Source organism: Bos indicus x Bos taurus, chromosome 28, assembly GCF_003369695.1.
Source record: "Bos indicus x Bos taurus breed Angus x Brahman F1 hybrid chromosome 28, Bos_hybrid_MaternalHap_v2.0, whole genome shotgun sequence".
NCBI lineage: Eukaryota > Metazoa > Chordata > Mammalia > Artiodactyla > Bovidae > Bos > Bos indicus x Bos taurus.
The window spans coordinates 42,470,815-42,489,778 of NC_040103.1; the positions used below are offsets into that span (position 1 = coordinate 42,470,815).

Consider the following 18,964-nt stretch of genomic DNA (forward strand, 5'->3'; position numbering starts at 1 on the left):
AGCCAGGGAGGAGATGGGCAAACACGGTGGTCAGAGCAGGGGTGGAGCTGGTGCCACTGGCTGGTCCTGCCATGGGCGCCTTTGTGCAAGGGCCAGCCATGAGGAGATTCTTCATGGGACTCAGGGCCATAGGAAGTCTTCACAGGTCAGGGGAGTCCTGGGGCCCAATCCCAGGAAGAAGGGGCTCCAGAGGGAAAAAGGGGGGCCCAGAGAGGTCAAGCTAGATGCACAGCTCTGCCAGGTACAGAGAAAAGCCAGGAAACCCCAAGGGCAGCGTGGGCTCAGGGCACTTTGAGGCCACCAGCCAGGTGCAGCCCGGGAGGAAAGCCCCCGGAAGTGGGTACCTGAACATGGTGTGGCCCACAGACCCTGTCCTGCCAAAGGCTCTGCACCCACACCCTCTGATCTCCCTTATCCTGGTATTCATACAAAAGGAGTTTCTATATGTCTACCCAGCTAGCAAAGGCCATGAGCAGCCACAGAAATGAGGTGAAACAGAGCCCTTCCAATGCCTGTAAGTTCTTTGATCCTTTACTCAGTGTTACTCAGGCCGGTTCATGACACAGGGAACCATCCACTGCAAAGGCTCTACCTCCAGGAAGCCTTGGGTGCCTCCTTCGAGCCTGCTTGGAAGAATGTCCGCATCACAGAAGGTTGGCCGATGTCTTGGAGAAGCTGGGGAAACTGAGATCCACGGGGGGAGGCGTACCACACAGTCCCAGCTGGCCAAGGCAGACTTGGAGGCAGCTGGAAACCACACTGAATAACCATGGTCTGTTTTGGCCACAACTCCCAAGAGGGCATTCCCCCCACCCCAACATGGCCTGCTCGTGGGCTTCCAAACCATCCACTTGGAAGCGCCCCCCCACCAGCATCTAGTGAAATGCACTCAGCGTTCCCAAGCACGGCCCCACCTTAACCGATTGGAGCAGCCCCTGGTCCAGGCCACACACAGCTGGGGGCAAGCCACTCCGGCTGGTGTGCTATGAGATGCCGGGAAATGGTCTGCAAAGCTCTGATATTTATTACTTTCCAAATTTATCACAGCTCAGTCTTCCAACACAGAAAAATATGGTTTTAATTTTGTCATCAATGCCTCCCAAAACCTCTGTCTGTGGGTCCTCAACAACAAGCCCCTCTCGGTGGGCAGGGCCTGAGACTGGGCTCAGACAGGTTGCCGAGCCTTCCTGCCCAGCCCAGCTGCTTCTGAGGACAGCACTGGCCTCGCCCGATCTTACTGGGCATCAGCAGAACCCACACAGCCCCCGCGGTGCTTTCCCAGATGCCTGCAGGCTGGCTGAAGCTTCCCTGGTGTGCTTTCCCTGGAGGGCAGGGATCTCCTAGCAGGAGACAGAGCTGCAATCATCATAAGGAGAGTTCTTGGACACCTGGAGCACGCCAGCATCATTAGTACAGGACAAGCCCTGACACAGGCCACGAGCCAGGCCTTGGAGGGGAGACGAGAGGACCAGCTGTTCTCAGGTCTTCAGTGCAGAGGGGTGGGCCCCCAGCTGCTCCCAAGTCAGGTCGAACCGACAGGTCCCAAGAAGCTCATTCAATTTCCTTTTCTTTCTTGATCTAAATCTATGTCTCCCTGTCTCTGCAGATCTCTGTCTGTCTCCATCTCTCACCTGTGTCTCCCTCTGTCTGTCTCTCTGTCTCTCTCCCTCTCCCCTTCTCGCTCAGTCTCTCTCTCCTGTCTCCTCCCCACCCCGTCACCTTCAGGCTCATCTCTGTGCCCGGGGTCACCTGGGGCCTGCCATGGTGGGTCCGGCTGCGTTGCTCAGCCCAGGCTGACCCAGCGCATGCCTCTGTTCCTGACACCAGGGAGCTCTTCTTGTGCTTCCCAGGCATGCCTGCCCCAGGGAACTGTGGAGCTTCTTCTCCACATTCCTGCCTCCCCCTCAGCTTGGGGTTAACAGCAGTTGCTCCCATGTCTGTTGTCTGTCCTGGAAGCTTGTGATCTATCTGGAAGCTTCTGGAAAGTTTAGGAGCCTCTTTCTGCCCTTTCCCTTCACCTCCCCAGAGTCAGTGGAGCATTCCTCCCTATCACTGTGACTGGGGTCACTCAGCTCCAGCCTTCTCTCCCCCAGAACGAGAGAATCAGAGGTTGAGCCACTCACAGGGTCCTGGGGTGGTTCCTCCCATCAGGGTTTCCAGCCCAAACCTGAATCATTAGTTCTGAGGTGGGGAAGCCCTCTCTCACTGCTCCCCCATTCACTCCCTACTCTACTCTGGACTGCTGAGACCAATGACCTTGGGCACCTGTCACCACCCCCATACTCCTCTCCAGAGCAACTAGGATCATAGATTGAGGGTCCTGGGGAGGGGCCAAGGGCTGGAGGAGGGCACCCCATCCATAGTGGGGGCTGCTAACAGAGTGGTCCAGTGGGGGACATGTAAGCAGTGAAGAGGGGCAGTACAGAGAGCAGTGCGGTCTGCAGGAGCCCTTTCCCCAACTACAGAGGCTGTCTCTTCTCTCGCAGTGTGGTTAGATCCTCCATTTTTTCAAGAGAAACTTCAAACCTGGATTTTTTGATAGCAAAATGTTGGGTGGGACATAACCAAAAATTTTTTGAGACGCACTCTGTAAGTGAAATCAAATACCTTGACTCGACAAATTTGACCTGCACACTACGTTTATGCCCTACCTCCGTTTGGTATCCCCTAACACCCATCCCCTAACCTCTAGACCACCCTGAGGATTGGCAGGAAGGCTCCTCACATATCCCACACTCTTCCTTTGCCCCCACCTGGGCCTCATGCCCTGTGCCCCAGAGCCATCGAGGTACTCAGATGCTCCCCACGCAGGGACCAGGACAGCCTGCAGCCTCCAGGCTGCTCAACCTGCCCTTGGCCTGCAGACCCCTGGGCTGCTCTTCCTGCCTCTCACCCAGCATGGCCGACCACAAACTAATCCAAGGCAGCAGGATGGTCCAGGGCACAGGGGGTCCCTGGAGGGCCAGGCTGCTGATGACATGCTTGCTTGGGTTTCTTTCCCCTTCTTTGCTGCTACCAAAGATGATGTTTAAACGCACAGCTATCTTCTGTCTCCACTCAGGCAACCAGGTCTGAGAGCCTGCCAGGGGCTGAGTCCCACAGCACTCGAAGCTGGTCCTGCCACGCACAGCTGGCCCCAGCGAGGCCTACCCCTCAGGTGGTGAGAAGCGATGTATGTGGGTCAGTTACCAGCTTTGCTGAGCTAAGGCTGAGTGGCCAGGGTAAGTGACTAAGCTCAACTGACCTTCATCTTCATCCATAAAACTCATGCTAGATAAAAAGACACAAAATTAGATACCATACTTAAATTTCGTCCCAACTTCCTAACTTGCAGAAACCCTGGAATAATAATAATGGTTAGCATTTGTTGATCCCTACTATGCGTGAGGTGCTGATGAGTGATTATGAGTGTCTCATCTAACCTTCACAACTGCCCTGTCAGGCTTTATCATCGCCCCACCCTACTCCCATTTCCCGTTTACAGTTGGAATTCCCAGCTCCAGAGAAGCTGGCTAGTTGTCCCTGGAAAGGCTCAGATTTGAAAGTTTAGTTTGTCTTAATGTTGACTCTAAAAATACCCAGGTAGGATTCGGGACCACCCCTGCTGGCTTCAGTGATCAGCCTCCATCCCTTCCAGCCCCCTGGTCCTAGGAGTGAGCCCCTCCCTGAGAGTCTACCGTTGGTCCTGGGGTCCACCATGTGTGAGTTCAGCTGCCTGAGCGCCCCATGGCGGTGGTTGGCCTCAGCTCTTGGCACGGACCTGTGACCTTCTACCACCTGCCCCCAGCCACCCGGCTCATTCTTCCTGCTTGTGCAACACAGGCCTCGATCGTGGAACGCAGCCCAGCCAACTCTTATTCATCCTCCAGAACACAGTTCAGACAGACCTTCCACCAAAGCTGTGCCTGACAGCTCCCCCAACCCCCAGCCGAAGTGAACCCCTCCTCTGGGCCATCTGACACCCACACTTGCCTTGTTGGTGCATTCTTCATGCTGCATGCACTCCAGTGTTCTTGCCTGGAGAATCCCAGGGACGGGGGAGCCTGGTGGGCTGCCGTCTCTGGGGTCACACAGAGTCGGACACGACTGAAGTGACTTAGCAGCAGCAGCAGCATGCTGCGTGAGTCCACAATACAGTGAGTACAAAATTAGCAGAGGCCAAGCAGCCCCCTCCAGGTGTGACCTGAGGGTCCCAGCAGCGTTCCCAGGGCCCCATTCTTACTGTTTGCCACTCCCAAGAAAACCACACCCTGCCAGGCGGCCCTGAGGCCCCCAAATCTGGGAGGACAGAGGCCTGGGTGTCCTGCTCCAGAGAAGCCCCTGGCCTTCAGGCTCCCTGTTGCTCCTCCTGTGTGGATGGAGGACTTCCCTTTCTCTGACTTTATTTCATACACGCTTCAGATGCCTTTTAACAGGGACTGTCTGTCCCTTCCTCAGGGCTGAGAAGGGTTGAGGGGACCAGGAACCCCAGGCTGCTCCGGGTGCGACATCCTGTGGTATTATTAGCACAGGAGGCAATGAGGTGTGGACGGCTTGCCAGCTAGGACGGGAGTTAGATTACCATCCAAGCGATGCCAGAGATGGGCACCCACTCAAAAATGTAAAAGTATGTATTTCAGCTGTTGGAAGTGTTTCCTGGAAAGATTGGGGGGAGGGGCCACTCAGTGGCATAGCTCCCCCTGCTGGTCATGATGAAGATGACGCTTCAACCTTGGCCACAGGGAGAGACGAGTGGTGCACACATACACCACTTCACTCAATCACACACACATCCGTCTTGAGCACCCTGTGCCCACTGGCACCACAAACCAACCAGTCACATAGCCAACAAGTCTCTAAGAACCTACTGCATGCAGACACTGCCCCAGACTCACCGTGTCTGGGGTGCCCCCAGCCTTCACTCCCTGTCTTCACTTTGCTGTGGGGTCCCCTGGCCCTCCTCCAATGGCCCCCGCCCCACAGAACTGGCCCTCAGCCTCTTCCTTCAGGCCATCGCCCTCACAGAAGGAGGGCCTGGGGCCCAACTAGTCACCCTGCCTCTGCGGGCTTCTGCACTCCACCCCACACTCCACAGGCGTCCGCTGCTTCCTCCCAAGCCTTGAGGGCTCCCCATGGCAACTAAAGCCTTGCGTCCTGAGACCAGCCTGCTCACCGGCTTCCTACTCGCTCACTCATCCACCCTCCACTCAAACCGCAGCCCTGTTTCCTGGGAGCACCTCCTACCCACAACCTCACAGACACGGCTCGCCTGCCAGGCACGCCTACTTTATGCACCCCTCACAGCCCCCAGCCCTGCTGCCCGCAGACAGACTCACACCGCTTCTCTTCGCTGCTCTGTGCCGCGTGCGTCCCCCTCCTCTCACCTTTCTGCGTAAGACCCCTGCTCCCAGAAGTCCTTTTCCCTGACACCCTCTCATGCCCAGTCTCTCCCCTGAGCTCAGGGCTCTGCGGAGAAAGGAGGAACATGGGGCAGCATGAAGGTCCCAGGCCCCAATGCCCAGTTTCCCAGGAGGAGACTTTCAAAGGCACTGCATTCAGAGGGCAGTTGTTGGCCGCCAGGGCCCCTCATCCTGGTGGTGAGCCGGGCAGCCAGCAGGACCATTGTTCAGGCCTCAGCTGCTGGAGCCCCTTTTCCATTTGTAGAGGCAGTGGGAAAACGAGACCTTGAACCCAGAGGCCCAGGGGCGCGTTTGAGCAGCTCTCCTCAAGCAGAAGTTTCCCACATCGCCTTCCAGCTGGGGCGTTGCACCAGGCCCTCCTGCCTCCCCAGCAACGCCCGCCTCCAGCTTGCTTGGCCTCGGCACTGGGCCCATCAGAGCAGGGAGGGCTTGGGAGAGGTGGGTAGGTAGGAAGGTTTAGCAGCCTGGCCGGGCTCCTGGATGGTGGTGGTCCTTTCTGGCCCCCAGACCACCTCTTCCCATCACCCAGAGATACCTCAGCCTGCATGGGCTCGAGGGGTGCACAGAGCCAAAGTCCACATTACCGGGTCCCTTCCAAGCCACTGTGTGACCCCAGTCAAGCGAGGGGACCTTTCCTGCCCTGTCTCCTCACGCTCTCCCCACTAAAGCAAGCTGGGAGGGCCCACGTGGAGATTCAGAGAGCAATCTTGTGTACAGGCCCCAGAGCAGCATCTGGCACCAGCGAGAGCTCCTTCTCAGATATTTGCTTGCCCAAATCTGAGCATCCTCAGCACTCAGAGACCCCCACACCCAGGTGGAACGGGCTGCTGTCTCACTTTCCCCTCTGGGGGCTCTGTTCCAGCTACACTGGGGAGGCTGTGTCCTCAGCCCTTACAGTGCCCACTGCCCTTGGCCTGCGAGACTAGACGCTGGCTCTCTGTGTCCCCACTCTGAGCCCACCTCTTTGCTCTGGTCGCCCCAGCCCACTTGGCCACCCAGGACTTCCTCTGACAGGTTTGCCTCCAGCCCCAGGGTCTCACCTCTACACCCAGCCCCTCAGCAGGGCCAGGTTGCCTCAGCAACAGCTTGGCAGAGGGCAAGGTGGGGGCCTTTAACACACAGATGCCTTCTGTGTTACACTAAGGAGAGGGGACCCAGAACGTACTAGCAAATCAGCTTTCTTGTCCCCAGGCCCTTTTGGAGAAACGCTTTCTCCCATGGGATATCTTGGGACCCATCCCCCATGGCTGTTTCCCATTCAAGCTGTAACCTAGCCATCCCAGTGGGTCCTTGGGCTCCCTGAGCCCATGATTACATGGAGGCCTGGCTGCTGTGATCCTTGGAGGCTCAGGATCCAGGTGCCGAGAGCTCAGGGCCACCTCCTGAAGTTCTCTCTGCAACGGTTCCTCCCATCAGGCCTGCCACATGGGTGGCTATTCACAAGAACATAGCCAGGCTATTCCTGCCTGGCTGGTCCCAGGACCTCTGAGCCCACCCCACCTAGCCAGGATCAGGAGGCCCTGCGATAGGCTAGAAAACTGTGCTCCTCCAGGGTCACCTGTCACCGTGGGAAGTACCACCTGTGAGTGCCTGGCGCACAGTGGTGCTCATTAAATGCTGGGAAGTGTCCACCAACTTGAGGTCAAGCGGAGGAGTGAGACCTCCCTTGCTGGCTCGAGTCCCATCTGTGCCACGCCCACACGTGTGCCTGCCTCATCTAAAGCCGAGGAGGGAATTGCGTCCGGACAACTGGAAGGTTTCTCCCCTGTCCACGGCCAAGTGGACTGATGCCAGAGCTGCGATCCAGGGCATCCCTGCCAAGTTTCCAGGCTCTTGTCATATCCCCCTCTTACCCAGGAGGAAAACCCCTGCACGTTCTCACTTCTTCTGAGACAGATCAATTTGAAGAGAGTTGGCTCGCATCTAAGATAAGGCCTATTTTTTCTATACCTCTTTTGGAAGAGCGAACAAATTATTTTCCTTATTTTCAATGGGTTGCTTAGGATGGGCTCTGGGGCACACATTCCAAGGCACCTGTCGCTAAATCCCGGGGCTGGGAGGAGATAGTGCAAACTGCCAACTGCCGTGGGCTTTGGGATTAAAGAGAGAAGGAACCACTCAGGTTCTCTGTAGTCCAGCAGCAGCATCTTTCAGGAGATATGGCAGGGGTGCCCTGAATGTGCAAGCTGCAATGATGAGGCTGAAGGGCAGGTCTCCACTCAGCCAGGAGACCCTGTCTTGGGCCCATAAGAAATGCACCATAGGTCAAACCCACAGTGGGTAGAAGCAGAAGTGGGGTTTGAACCTAAGACTATCTGGTTTCAAAAATGCACTTATGAACCACTTTGGTTCACAGCCAGATGGTGCTCTCCCGGGCATCTGTCTGGCAGGCATGGGTACGGAGGCTGTGCTGGGCTGGCATGTTTTCATCCTGCCCACCTACAATGGACCGTTGATGTTCATGTCACAGCTCTAAAATATTATCACTGGAGGCCATGAGATTTCAGAAAGAACTTCCTTTCCAGAGCCACGTTGCTGTCTATAATTAGCACAAGTTTCCATAAGCATCAAGAAGAGGTGGGAACAGCTGCCCCACGAGCTAGGTTTGTTAATGTAAGGCATTCCTGGGGCTTCTGTGCAGTCCAGGCTGTGCTCTTCCATCCCTCCCTGCTTCCCTGGCCCCTGCCCTCAGCAGCCACTAGGCCCTCATTAAAGGATTAGCAACATCGGCTGTGCAATGCCTTGGCCGTGGACGCGAGAAATGCTGGGCTTTCTGCTCTGGCCCTTCTGCCCCTTATCAGTAATCCCTGAGCCATGTTTGTGCTGGAGAAATCATAGCAGGGCTTGGGCGGAAATTATGGACAATTGGTGTCACACACTAATTAAGCACTCCAGGGTCAAGCATCACGGAGGGGACCGGACTTCAACCTCAGTCCCTCTGCTAATGGGATGTTGAAAAGCACAGCTGGGGCTTCAGACTAAGAAAGCCCACTTTGCCAAGTGAGAAAGAGAAAAAGGTGATGCAGCCTGCTGTGCCTCAGGAAAGATGACAGGTCTTCCTTAACCAAGTCCAGAAGAGGGGCTCTCCTACCTGGACCCCATGCCTGGGTCACAAAGGATGCCACTGCCAGAGCCTAGCCACATGCTGCGAACACCACCACCGTCAGCGGCCCTCTCCTCTCAGTGCAAGGAGACTGGAGGGGCCCTGCGGGATATTCTCACGTTGATCACAACACACTTATGACCTAATAGGATACTTGGCGGAGAAGGCAATGGCAACCACTCCAGTGTTCTTGCCTGGAGAATCCCAGGGATGGGGGAGCCTGGTGGGCTGCCGTCTATGGGGTTGCACAGAGTCGGACACGACTGAAGCGACTTAGCAGCAGCAACAGCAGGATACCTGGGATAATTCTGAGGGTCTATATCGCTGTCATTAAAAACAAAACAGATTAAAATTCAAGGACAATTCTGAATAATGGGAACTAGCCAAACATACAGGGGAGAAATAAAAATGTAATCCTAAATGGCTTCTCTTGTTGGTTATTTCCCAGACTCTCAGCCCCCTAGATCATGAGCAACTCCATCAATATGATCTTCCTCTGTTCCTATACCCAAGAAGGGCAGGTGAAAGGTGAAAGCCTGGGGCCAAGTCAGTTGCTGAGCACAAATCCTTGCACAAGGGGTGAATAATACACCCAGGTATCAGTCATATCTCCTTTTGCCTCCCAAACTCACTCAGTCCTTCTTGTGACCGGGGGCCCTTGCTCGAGCCTCCTCCCAGCTCCCAGCCCTTGCTCTCATCTTGCTCTTATCTTGCTCCAGATCCCAGCTGAGGACAAACGGACAGAAGACTCCTTTGCTGATTGCAAAACAAAGGCTATAAATATGAGACCACTAAAGTTAAGACCTGGCAATATCAGCCTAGATGAAAGAGTTGGCATGAGCTCCTGCATAGAAAGTATTTATATGTTCAGGAACTAGCTCTAAAGTGTCCCATGGGCCCGGAAAATGTCCACAGGGCATAAGCAAGGATGAGCAAAGATGCTCACTTCCAGGACAAGGTAGCACGGGCAAGGCTCCAGCTCAGATCCCCTGCCCCACTCACTGTCCTCTGGTCAGGACTCCCAGTGGTGGCACTTCCGTTTTGGAGTGATGGTCAGCCCTGGCCCAAGACTTATCCCTACTCAATGCAGCCATGTGGCCAGCCTGCATCTACTGGCCCAGGATATTCTCCAGCCTCTTTCTAGACCCCTGTAGGAGAGACAGCGTTCAAGTTAGGCCTGCCTGTGGCTGGTGGTGCTTATGTGTCAGGGCAGATGCTCTATGGTACAATCCAGTCATTCTTGAGGAAACCTTCTGAACCCCTTTCTCTTCCTCCTGCCTGATCTCAAGCCCCACTTTTGTTGAACACGTTATTCAGCTTCTTTATCATCCAATTCAGCTTCCTCTGATAGAAGGGACCTCACTTTTATTCAACACCTACTATTTTCAGTCAACTAAGGCCTGCAGGTTGAATTCTGCCCACTGTCGTTTGTCAGTCAAGTTTTATTGGAACGCAACCAGGTCCATGTTTTGTCTTTGGGTGCTTTCAGGCTACAACGTCAGGATTAAGTATTTGCGACAAAGACCGTATGGCCTGCAAAGCCTAAAATATTTCCTATCTGACTCTTTACAGAGAAATTTTGCCAACTTTGTTCCAGGAAGTTTACAACAATGGTTTTGTTGTATCTTCATAGTCACCCTGAACACTAGACCCTGATTTCTATTTGGAGAGACGCCTCTGAAGCCTGGCAAAGTCAAGTAAAACCCACAGTCAGTAAGGAGGGGACACAAACCTCAGTCCACCACACTCTTGGCACTTGGCTTTTATTTTGTGTCTTTGGTAGAACAAGCTGAGGGTGAACAGTTGCCTTGGTCTTGTTTGGGCAGCTAAAACTATGGCTCACAAACCAGCAAAATGTCTGGTAGCAGACTCCAGCTTTTCTCCATGGAAATCTTAATTAAAAGAAAAAGATAAATGACCTCCTAATTATCTCCCAAGATGCCCAAATTAATCACCCAGATGACTAAGTCCCTCCTTTTACCCTTGGGTTTGTGACATAAAAGTCAATCAATCAATTAGCCCCTTTCGTTTTCCCTCTGATCCAGGTATTAGGCATTTGGACCCCAAACCAATTGGGTAAGGCTAGGCCACACACCCCTCAAAATCTTCTCCGGGAAAATCAGAGGATTCCCCACGGGCCATGAGACTCAGCCTGAGGAAGTTGATGGGGAAAGGGCCTTCAGGGCACCCAGAACCCTTCAGACCTTATCTTTAATCACCAGGGTCCCCAGAAAACATGTGAATTGACACCAGGCTGCTTCTCATTCTCTCAGCTGGCTGCCAAGCCTCTGGATGCCCTTTCACGCTTGGAGAACCGGCCTTGGCCTGAGGCTCAGGGGACGCAGGGCACAACCACCACTATCAAAACTGAGCAATTCACGCACAGCTCTTCAGCCTTTCTCCTCCCCGCCCATAGGCCATGTCCCCACACTCCTCCAGCCAGCAGTGGGAAAGGGCGGGGGCGGCAGCACGGGGCAGTGGGGCCAGCGTGGTGGCAGCAGTGGCCTGGGCCCACACCCTCCCAACCCACATGCCAAGGTCATGTAGCTGACCTTGGCAGCGCCACCTGCCTTGATTCCTACCTGTTCTCCAAGCCCATGCACCAGGCTTCTTTGGCCCTGGCCTGATCTCTTCCAGTAAATTCAACTTCTGCTGAAGCTGACTCAGGTCTGCAGAGAAACAACTTGAAGAGAGTAGATGTCTCTCCAAAGTGACACCAATAGTAACAGGTGGATCTGGGACTCAGTCCCCCAGCTTCTCTGGACTGAATAGGCCATGCCTTTCCTCCAGCCCACACTGCCTCACAAGGAGTCACACCACTTACTGTAGAACCTTAGGAACCGGCCACCACCCAGATAAGGCTGGGACTGTCTCATGTCCCTCCTCACTCAGCTCCCAGCCACGGCCTCCCTAACAAGTCTTTTCAGGTCCAGGGCAGCCTCTTGACCTAACTCTGGACTTCTCAGGAAACACAGTCAAATTTCTGGACTACCAGGTAGGTTCCAGAAATGAAAATGGAATTTTTAATCATGTTTGGAATGATGAAAGGAGGGATGGGCTTGGAAAGTACCAGTTAGCTTCAAGATCGGCAGCCTCACCCACGGGCAACAGCCACGGGAGGAGCTGAGTGGGGGATGGAATTCCTGGAGGGCCTGAGACCAAGACAAAGCGTGGAGAAAGCGAGCCTGTGGTGGCTTGTGGTCGTACTAGAGCAGCATGATCAGGGCTTGGCCACTGGGTGGGTTGTGCAGGTTGGGAGCTGAGAGTGACCTGGGCAGAGGCCACAGTGGCTGCATGAGACAATGCCTCTGGCTTGCACCCCAGCAGGGCCCCTGTACGCCAGGAGTCTTGGGACTTCGGACATTTATTTTTTTTAACCCTCTGAGCCTAAGTTGTGCGGACAGGACAGGTCTGGACTTTATATCGTTCCTCTTGCTCTTGTCCAGACACTGTGGTAGGGGGAAGGGTGGCATTCTGGCTTCTAAGTTTGGGAACCCATGGGCATTGATTTTGCTGTCCAAGGCCAGGCATCTGGGTCTATTGGATTTGACTATGTTCGCTTGGGGTGCTCCCTCAAAAGGTGAGCGTGACAGCCCCATGCTGAGTACTTCACATAATTACATGATGGATCAGACAGATATATTTGCTGGTCTTCTAATCATCTCATTTTTATATCACAAAAGTGAAAATAAATAGGCTTTTAAAAAAGAATTTCCTTATCTTTGCACAGAAACTTAAGAAATGATCACACTACCTCAGGCCTCCAAGTTGCCTTAAAATTTCTGTTGGAAACTTGAAAGGGGACTCGTAACATCCTTGTCAGACTGACCTGATTAACTCAACATTTTATTTAAATTGCAGTTAGCACCTGCCTCCAATTACTCGGCTCGGGGCAGAGAGCAGAGTTCTGAATAAATGCTTGGCCCCGTTTTTGCACACCATTACCCCAGGCGAAGGCCCGGCAGAGGAGGCGTCATCTGTCTTCATCAGGCCCGTGCTCCCACGCTCTGACAGCAGCTGCTCAGGCGGTACGAGGACCATCAGCCCTGGGAGGCCGAGATGCTAACGACAGCCTCCGAGGTGGCCAGGGAGCGATTTGTATTCATTACTGTTCCCCCCAATCACTGTCCCTAGGTTAACGTAGAGAACAGACCGCAAAGACAAGGAGGTGGGGAGGTTAATGACAGCAGTGATGCTGATGATGGTGATGGTGAGAGAAGGTGGCGGCCACCGACGCCAATGCCCATGAGCCCTGTCACTTCAGGGGCACCTGCCATGACCAGGTACCATGGCCATTGTGTGGTCCAGTTCTTCCCAGGTCACACCCACACCAACTCTGTGGGATTAGGTTCTTGGGTTCTCCTTCCATTTTATAGCCAAGAAAAGGAAGATGGGTGCGTGATCACTTCCCTGGACAAATTCAGCCATGTGTCTTGGCTTGGAAGCCCAACTGAAACTGCTTCAAAGCCTTGAGCGCTTGAGCCTGCCCCTCATCTTTTCCTGCCAGAAAGTGATCCCTGGGCCAGTGGGGCTGGCTTTCTGAGGTCACAGAGAAGCAAGTACGCTTGGTGACTCTGGTCACAAGCTGGCCCCTCAACCAACCACTTGTTTCTTGATTCAAACAAAGCCGATTGTTTAGTGTATTCAGTGTAGTTAGGGTGTGTGTGTGTGCGCGTGTGTGTGTAGCTGCATTTAGAGCTTCAACGCTGGGAAGGCTGTGGAATGAGTGAAAAACATCATGATTCATGAGAGCAACACAGGTTGGAGGCAGAGCTCTGCTTTCAACACTGTGACCTTGGGCAACTCACCCCTGACTAACACCTGCCTCAGAGCCATGCCCAGGAATGAAGCCCCAGGGCTCGACTCTACCACCAAGGGAGCAAAGATCTTTCTCTAATCTTCCAGGCCAGATTATGCACGTGAGGAGCCAAGCTTCCCATCAGCTTCAGAGTACCGCTGGCCCCACCTCCTATCTCTGCCCACCCTCTCCTCTCCTGACCCGTTTCCACTGACCTGGTTGCACCTTCCTTACCCATTATCTAGACCACGGCTGCTGAAGCAGTCTTGAGAAAATGCCCATGGTGCCACTTCCCTGCAGAAAGTCGTGGAAGAGCTCTTGTCTCCACCAGAGCAGAGCGAAGCAGGGCATGGGGCACGTCACCTCACCTCTGCCCCTACTTAGCCCCTGGCCTCCTCTTTGCTACTTCAGTCACACTGAACCACTGGAAACTCCACAAACCTGCTTGAGGGCTCCACCACCTGCACATCCCAACACCAACTACTCCCTGGCTTGGAAGGGTCTTACTGCTTTTATTTATCCATCAATTATCAGACAATATCTAAGCACTCTGTGCCCACCGCAACCCATCCACCACACCAACCCTAATACCATGCTTTCTGCCTGCTGTTTCCCGTGTCCATGTGTCTCTCATCACCACCAGTCTAGAGGGGCCAAATATAGGAACTGTGACACACACACGTCCGCATGTCTGCTCGGCACATGCCTTCTCAGGGCTCCCGGCTCCCGACTGGCCCTGGGCCACCCTTGCATCACATGCTGCCACTTAGCACGTTCACCTCAAAGCTGTATGAATGGCTTTGGAATTGCCTGTGCCCCCTTCTTCATCCTCAAAATAGTCACGGGATGCTTATCTCCCAGTTTCTGATTTCCTTTTAATAAAAAGGCCACTAAGCAAATATATCTGGAGAACCAGAACCATAACAAAGAAGCAAATGAATGGAAAGAAAATAGGATCAAGTCTGAAACCCTTGGCCCTTCATTCGGGGAAAGCTGTCCCAAGGTGCCCTCCCAGCCAAGAGCCATCCAGTAAGCTGTCATGACCACCACGACCAAGACCACAACCTGGACCACCTTGCCAGCCAATACTTGGTGTACAGCTGCCTGGAGAACGAGTCACAGAACCACCCCCTTCTCAGCGCAGAGGCAATTTCCAAGATCCATCGGAACCAGTTCCTGCAAGAAGGGCCACTTCTGTATTATCCCCTAAATGGAGTCCAGCTTCTCAAGACATCCCTGGGGGACGGGGTCCTGGGAGGGACTGCAACTCCACAGTCAGAAGGCTCCTTCAAAGTCTTGGCAGCCCCCTCCTCTGGCTGCCTTCTCCACGAGGTACAGAGCCACCCAGAGGAAGTGCCACCAGGAAACAGACGCATCGGCTCCCTCCCTTTACCCTGCTGTGTGGGCAGCACCATCCACTCAGCCACTACACTGGGTGGGTTCCGGGCCCTTCTCTTTTTCTCTCAGGCTCTTCTGGGACACCACCTCTGTGGGGCCTGAGCGGCCCTGAAGAGGCCCCATGCCCTCATTCGAGCGGTTCCACCTCTATGGATACAGCGAGCATGGGGATGGGCTTCTGGCAGCCCTGATTCACACTGAACCTCGTCTTCATCCCCCGGCCCCACCCAATCAGAGGAGCAGAGCCTTGCTCCCCAGCCTCCACACGAGATGTCCCTGACCCTTTCACATCCTTGAACTCAAGCCACAGTAGATTTGGTGACGTGCAATGGTCTCAGGGGCTGTGCTTACAGAAGGCCCAGCCAGGGGCCCCTGCTCAGCTTATCCCTGACACTCCCGGGGGGTCCTCCCACCTCCCTCCACACCTCCAGCCCATCTCCTGTGGCGCCAGACCTGCATTTCAATCCAGAATTTCCAAGGGCCGTTCAAACTCACCATGTCCCAAACTGAACTCATTACTGGTTCTTCCAAACTCACTCCTGTTCCTTGCTCCAAAGAATGACATCACCACCACCCAGTCCCCTCGCCAGAAACCTGGGACTCATTTGAGATGTCTACCCCACCAGTGAGTTCACATTTACCTAATTTTTCTCAGCTCCAGCCACCCTCTGCCCTTCCCACTGCGCTTCCCCTAACTCAGACTCTCGTCATCTTTGGTCTGGATTATTCATGCACCAGCCTTCTAACCGGTTGAATTCCAATCTGGATCCCCTCCAAGTCACCCTCAACACAGTACTCAAGAAGCTGTTCCTAAATGTCCAGCATGGACATCAGTGGTTTCCCATACATTTCAAGGAAAGTAAACTTGCTAACCTGGCTTTGCGCCTGCTTCCCTAACTTGGTGCCTTTCTTCGCTTTCCCGCACTCTTAACTCTCTTTTTATTTCCCTATGACCCACTTTGTCCTCCACCCTCAGCACGGAGCACGCTGTAGGGAAGTGACTGTCAAACCTAAGCGTGCATCAAAAGCAACTGTAAAGGCCTGTTAGAGCACAACGCTGGGGCCGCTCCTGTTCACGGTTTTTGATGAGTGAGTCTGGATAGTATCTGAAAATCTGCATTTCCAACTTCAAATCTTCTTAGTGATGATGCTGGTGGCCACATTTATAGCAGCACTGCCCCAGGGCTTCAGCGAACACTCAGAAAGGACTCAGAAAATGTCAACTGAGTAAATGAGTTGCACACACGCTGACCAACTCAAGTTTTTCAGCCTATCACGAGGACTCTATTGATCAGGTCTTACACGTATAAGTAATCTGGGGTGGAATTTCTGAATAAGTTAAAAGAGACAAACTACATCATGCCCTCTCCACATTCTGGAGGGCTCATCTGAGTTTCTATGATTGGAGCCTTGCTGTGTGCCTGGAGGAGTCAATATCTTTCCCAGGCACAGGGATGGGAACTGGAGGGTCTAGGCCTGGGATCTGTGACTGCTTCCCATTACACCATTTGGAATTCTTTATAGACTGGAGAGCTTACAACAGCATCATCAAAACACGTTTTTGTGATTTTCCAACAGCCCTGATTCTTGCTACCGTGTCCTGTTCCCATTTCCAGCCCACTGCCAAGCTTGGAGGACAAAAGCCAGCAAGCCTCAGAGCTCTCAAATGCCCACAGCAGTCCCTTCTCATGGAGGGAGTCTGGAAAACAGGATGTGAAAGACCCAGAAAATGCCAGAGAAGGTTCTTTAGTGAGCCAGCCTGTAACCACACAAGCAGGAATTGTGCAGACACCATGCCTGCCAGAGTCACGATCAGTTTAAAGAAGACCTCAATGTCCAGAATAGCCATGCCAGCCAGGCAGGTCCCCTTGCTTCACTCATCATATGCCCTCAGTCCCAAGCTGGTCCACTTTGATTTTGAAACGGTAAACCTAACTGGAGGGACATCTGTTATCACATTCCTCAGTTTACCTTGACTCCAGGTGCTGCCAACCACCCTGGGACTTCACAGAGGGTGTGCGGGTGTGGCTGCTGTATCCATGGCTGCGTGTCCCCTGGGCACCACGCAGCAGTCACTGTGGGAACCCTTTCCCTGGCCTGAGATTTAGTGCTGAACCCTGGGCAAAGGGCGCTTCCCAGGTGGAGCAGTGGTAAAAACATCTGCCTGCCAATGCAGAAGAAATGAGAGACAAGTTCAGTCCTTGGGTCGGGAAGATGCCAATGCAGAAGAAACAAGAGACACAAGTTCAATCCTTGGGTCGGGAAGATCCCCTGGAGTAGGAAAGGGCAATCCCCTCCAGTATTCTTGCTTGGAGAATCCCCATGGACAGAGGAGCCTGGGGGGCTCAAAGAGGGGGTCGCAAAGAGTCAGACATGACTGAGTGACTGAGAACATGAGACTGAGCACTTGGGCAAGGGAAGCCCTCCCCAGGGAACTGTCTCCGTTCTCTCTCCCTCCTCCAGGTAACTCCAGATGACTCTACCACAGAAGGATGTGTTGCCCTTGTGCTCCCTGATTTTTCTCCCGTAATACTTGGGAGTTCACTTTGCCTCAGGATGGCACCTGGATCACACACCAGTGTGTCTGGAACATCGTCATGGAGGGGATGAATGAAGGCGGTGAGGTTGGTGAAGAAGGCTGCAGGCTTGCACCGTTCCAACACCAGCTCTCCACATTGATGGGGTGCCTACAATTCATTTCATTTCTGATGCTAACTGCCTGATGTCAGAGCAGACCCCACAGGATAAGGACAAGGACTTAGTCCCCCTGGACTTCCTCTGTTGCCGATGCCGGCCCCAAGTTGGCAGGTGTCCTTAGGCTACCCGCACTTCTGCTCAGCAGACCACACACTGGGGATTCTCGTGAACCACCCCCCAGATTTGATACTTTGCTAGAACAACACAGAGAACGTGGGAAAATCCTATGCTGACTAATACAGTTTAGAGGCCACAAATGAACAACCAGAAGAAGGGCACAGGACAAGATCGGGGTGGGGGGACGCAGGGGTCCAGGGGTCCCTCATAGCACGTCCACATGTTCACTAGCCCACAGACTCTTCAGGCTGCCTTGGTTCAGGATCTTTTCTTGGGGTTTCATCACATAGGAAGATTGAGCAAATCACTGCTCAGCCCCCCATGCCCACCCTCCAGGGGTCAGAACTGGTAGGACTGAAAGTTCTCAACCTCTAATCTCTTGCTTGGTCTTTCTGATGGCCACCCCCCCCACCACCACCATCCTGTAACTCTCTTGAGGGCCCACCAGGGTGCCATGTGTCTCCGAGACATAATGCCAGGTACAGTCAAGGTGCTCTTTACAAATAACTAGAGACATTCCTATGCTCGGGAAATTCCAAAGGTTTTAGAGCTGTGTGCCGGGAACTGGGGGCAAAGTCCAAATGTATGTCCAAATTTATTTTACCTCAAGGCCCCAAAGACAAATGTCGGGGGCTTCCTTCCCTTGCAGGGTGACCTCCCAGGTCCTACCACAGCCTGCACGTTCCCACTCCTTGACCCCCTGGCAAGGCCCATCCAAAGCAGAGGCAGGAACCCCACTGTGGCTCATGGCTCAGATGCAGACCGTCCAGGCTGCTGGGATGCTGGGGCGGGGCACAGGCTGCAGAGGCAGGCAGGGGCCAGAGGGCCTGGGCCTTCGGGGCCTGGAGAGACGTGCTAAGGCGCCCCCACTTTAGATTCTAAGTGGCAAGCAGCCCTGGGAGCAAAGGTGCTTCAAGTGCAGAAAGGCCCCTTTCCTGCTGCGTGGGAACCATTCCTTGTGGGAACACGGAGCATGGCTTCAGGACACGTTCCCACTGAAGCTGTCTTGAGTGGAACTGGCAGTTAAAGCCTGAGAGAAGTGATCCTGGAGTTGGGACACCGACTAGGGAAACGTCCCCCTGTTCAGGCAGAGCGGTGGGGAACAGAGCGAAGGGACTGCAGTGTTTCAGTCAGAAAGCCAGGCATAGCTGGACAAACGCTGTCGGGGGTGGGCAGGCAGAGGGCACTCCAGGTATCCAGCATGGGGCTCTGTGACAGGCCCTGGGGACACAGAAGTGCGAAAGGAAGGGTGGCAGTGCAGCTTCCTTGCAGACAGGCTGAGGATGAGGAAAAGGGACACTGAGCTTGGGTGGACAGGGCCAGGGGAACAGAGAGCCTCACACGGAGACCTGAGCCAGGCGCTTACCCTCCTCCAGGGCAGTACGTGATCTTCTGTTGTCCGAGTGAGCCTGGGCGGCACCCTCCCCACCCTTCCTATGCCGTCCCTTCCTG

General features: G+C 54.0%; 1 protein-coding gene across 3 annotated transcripts in view; it reads right to left on the minus strand.

The window, feature by feature from the left end:
• The window catches only part of PTPN20 (protein tyrosine phosphatase, non-receptor type 20), a 123,870-nt gene that overhangs the window by 9,991 nt on the left and 94,915 nt on the right, over window positions 1–18,964 (minus strand). The window lies entirely within an intron of this gene.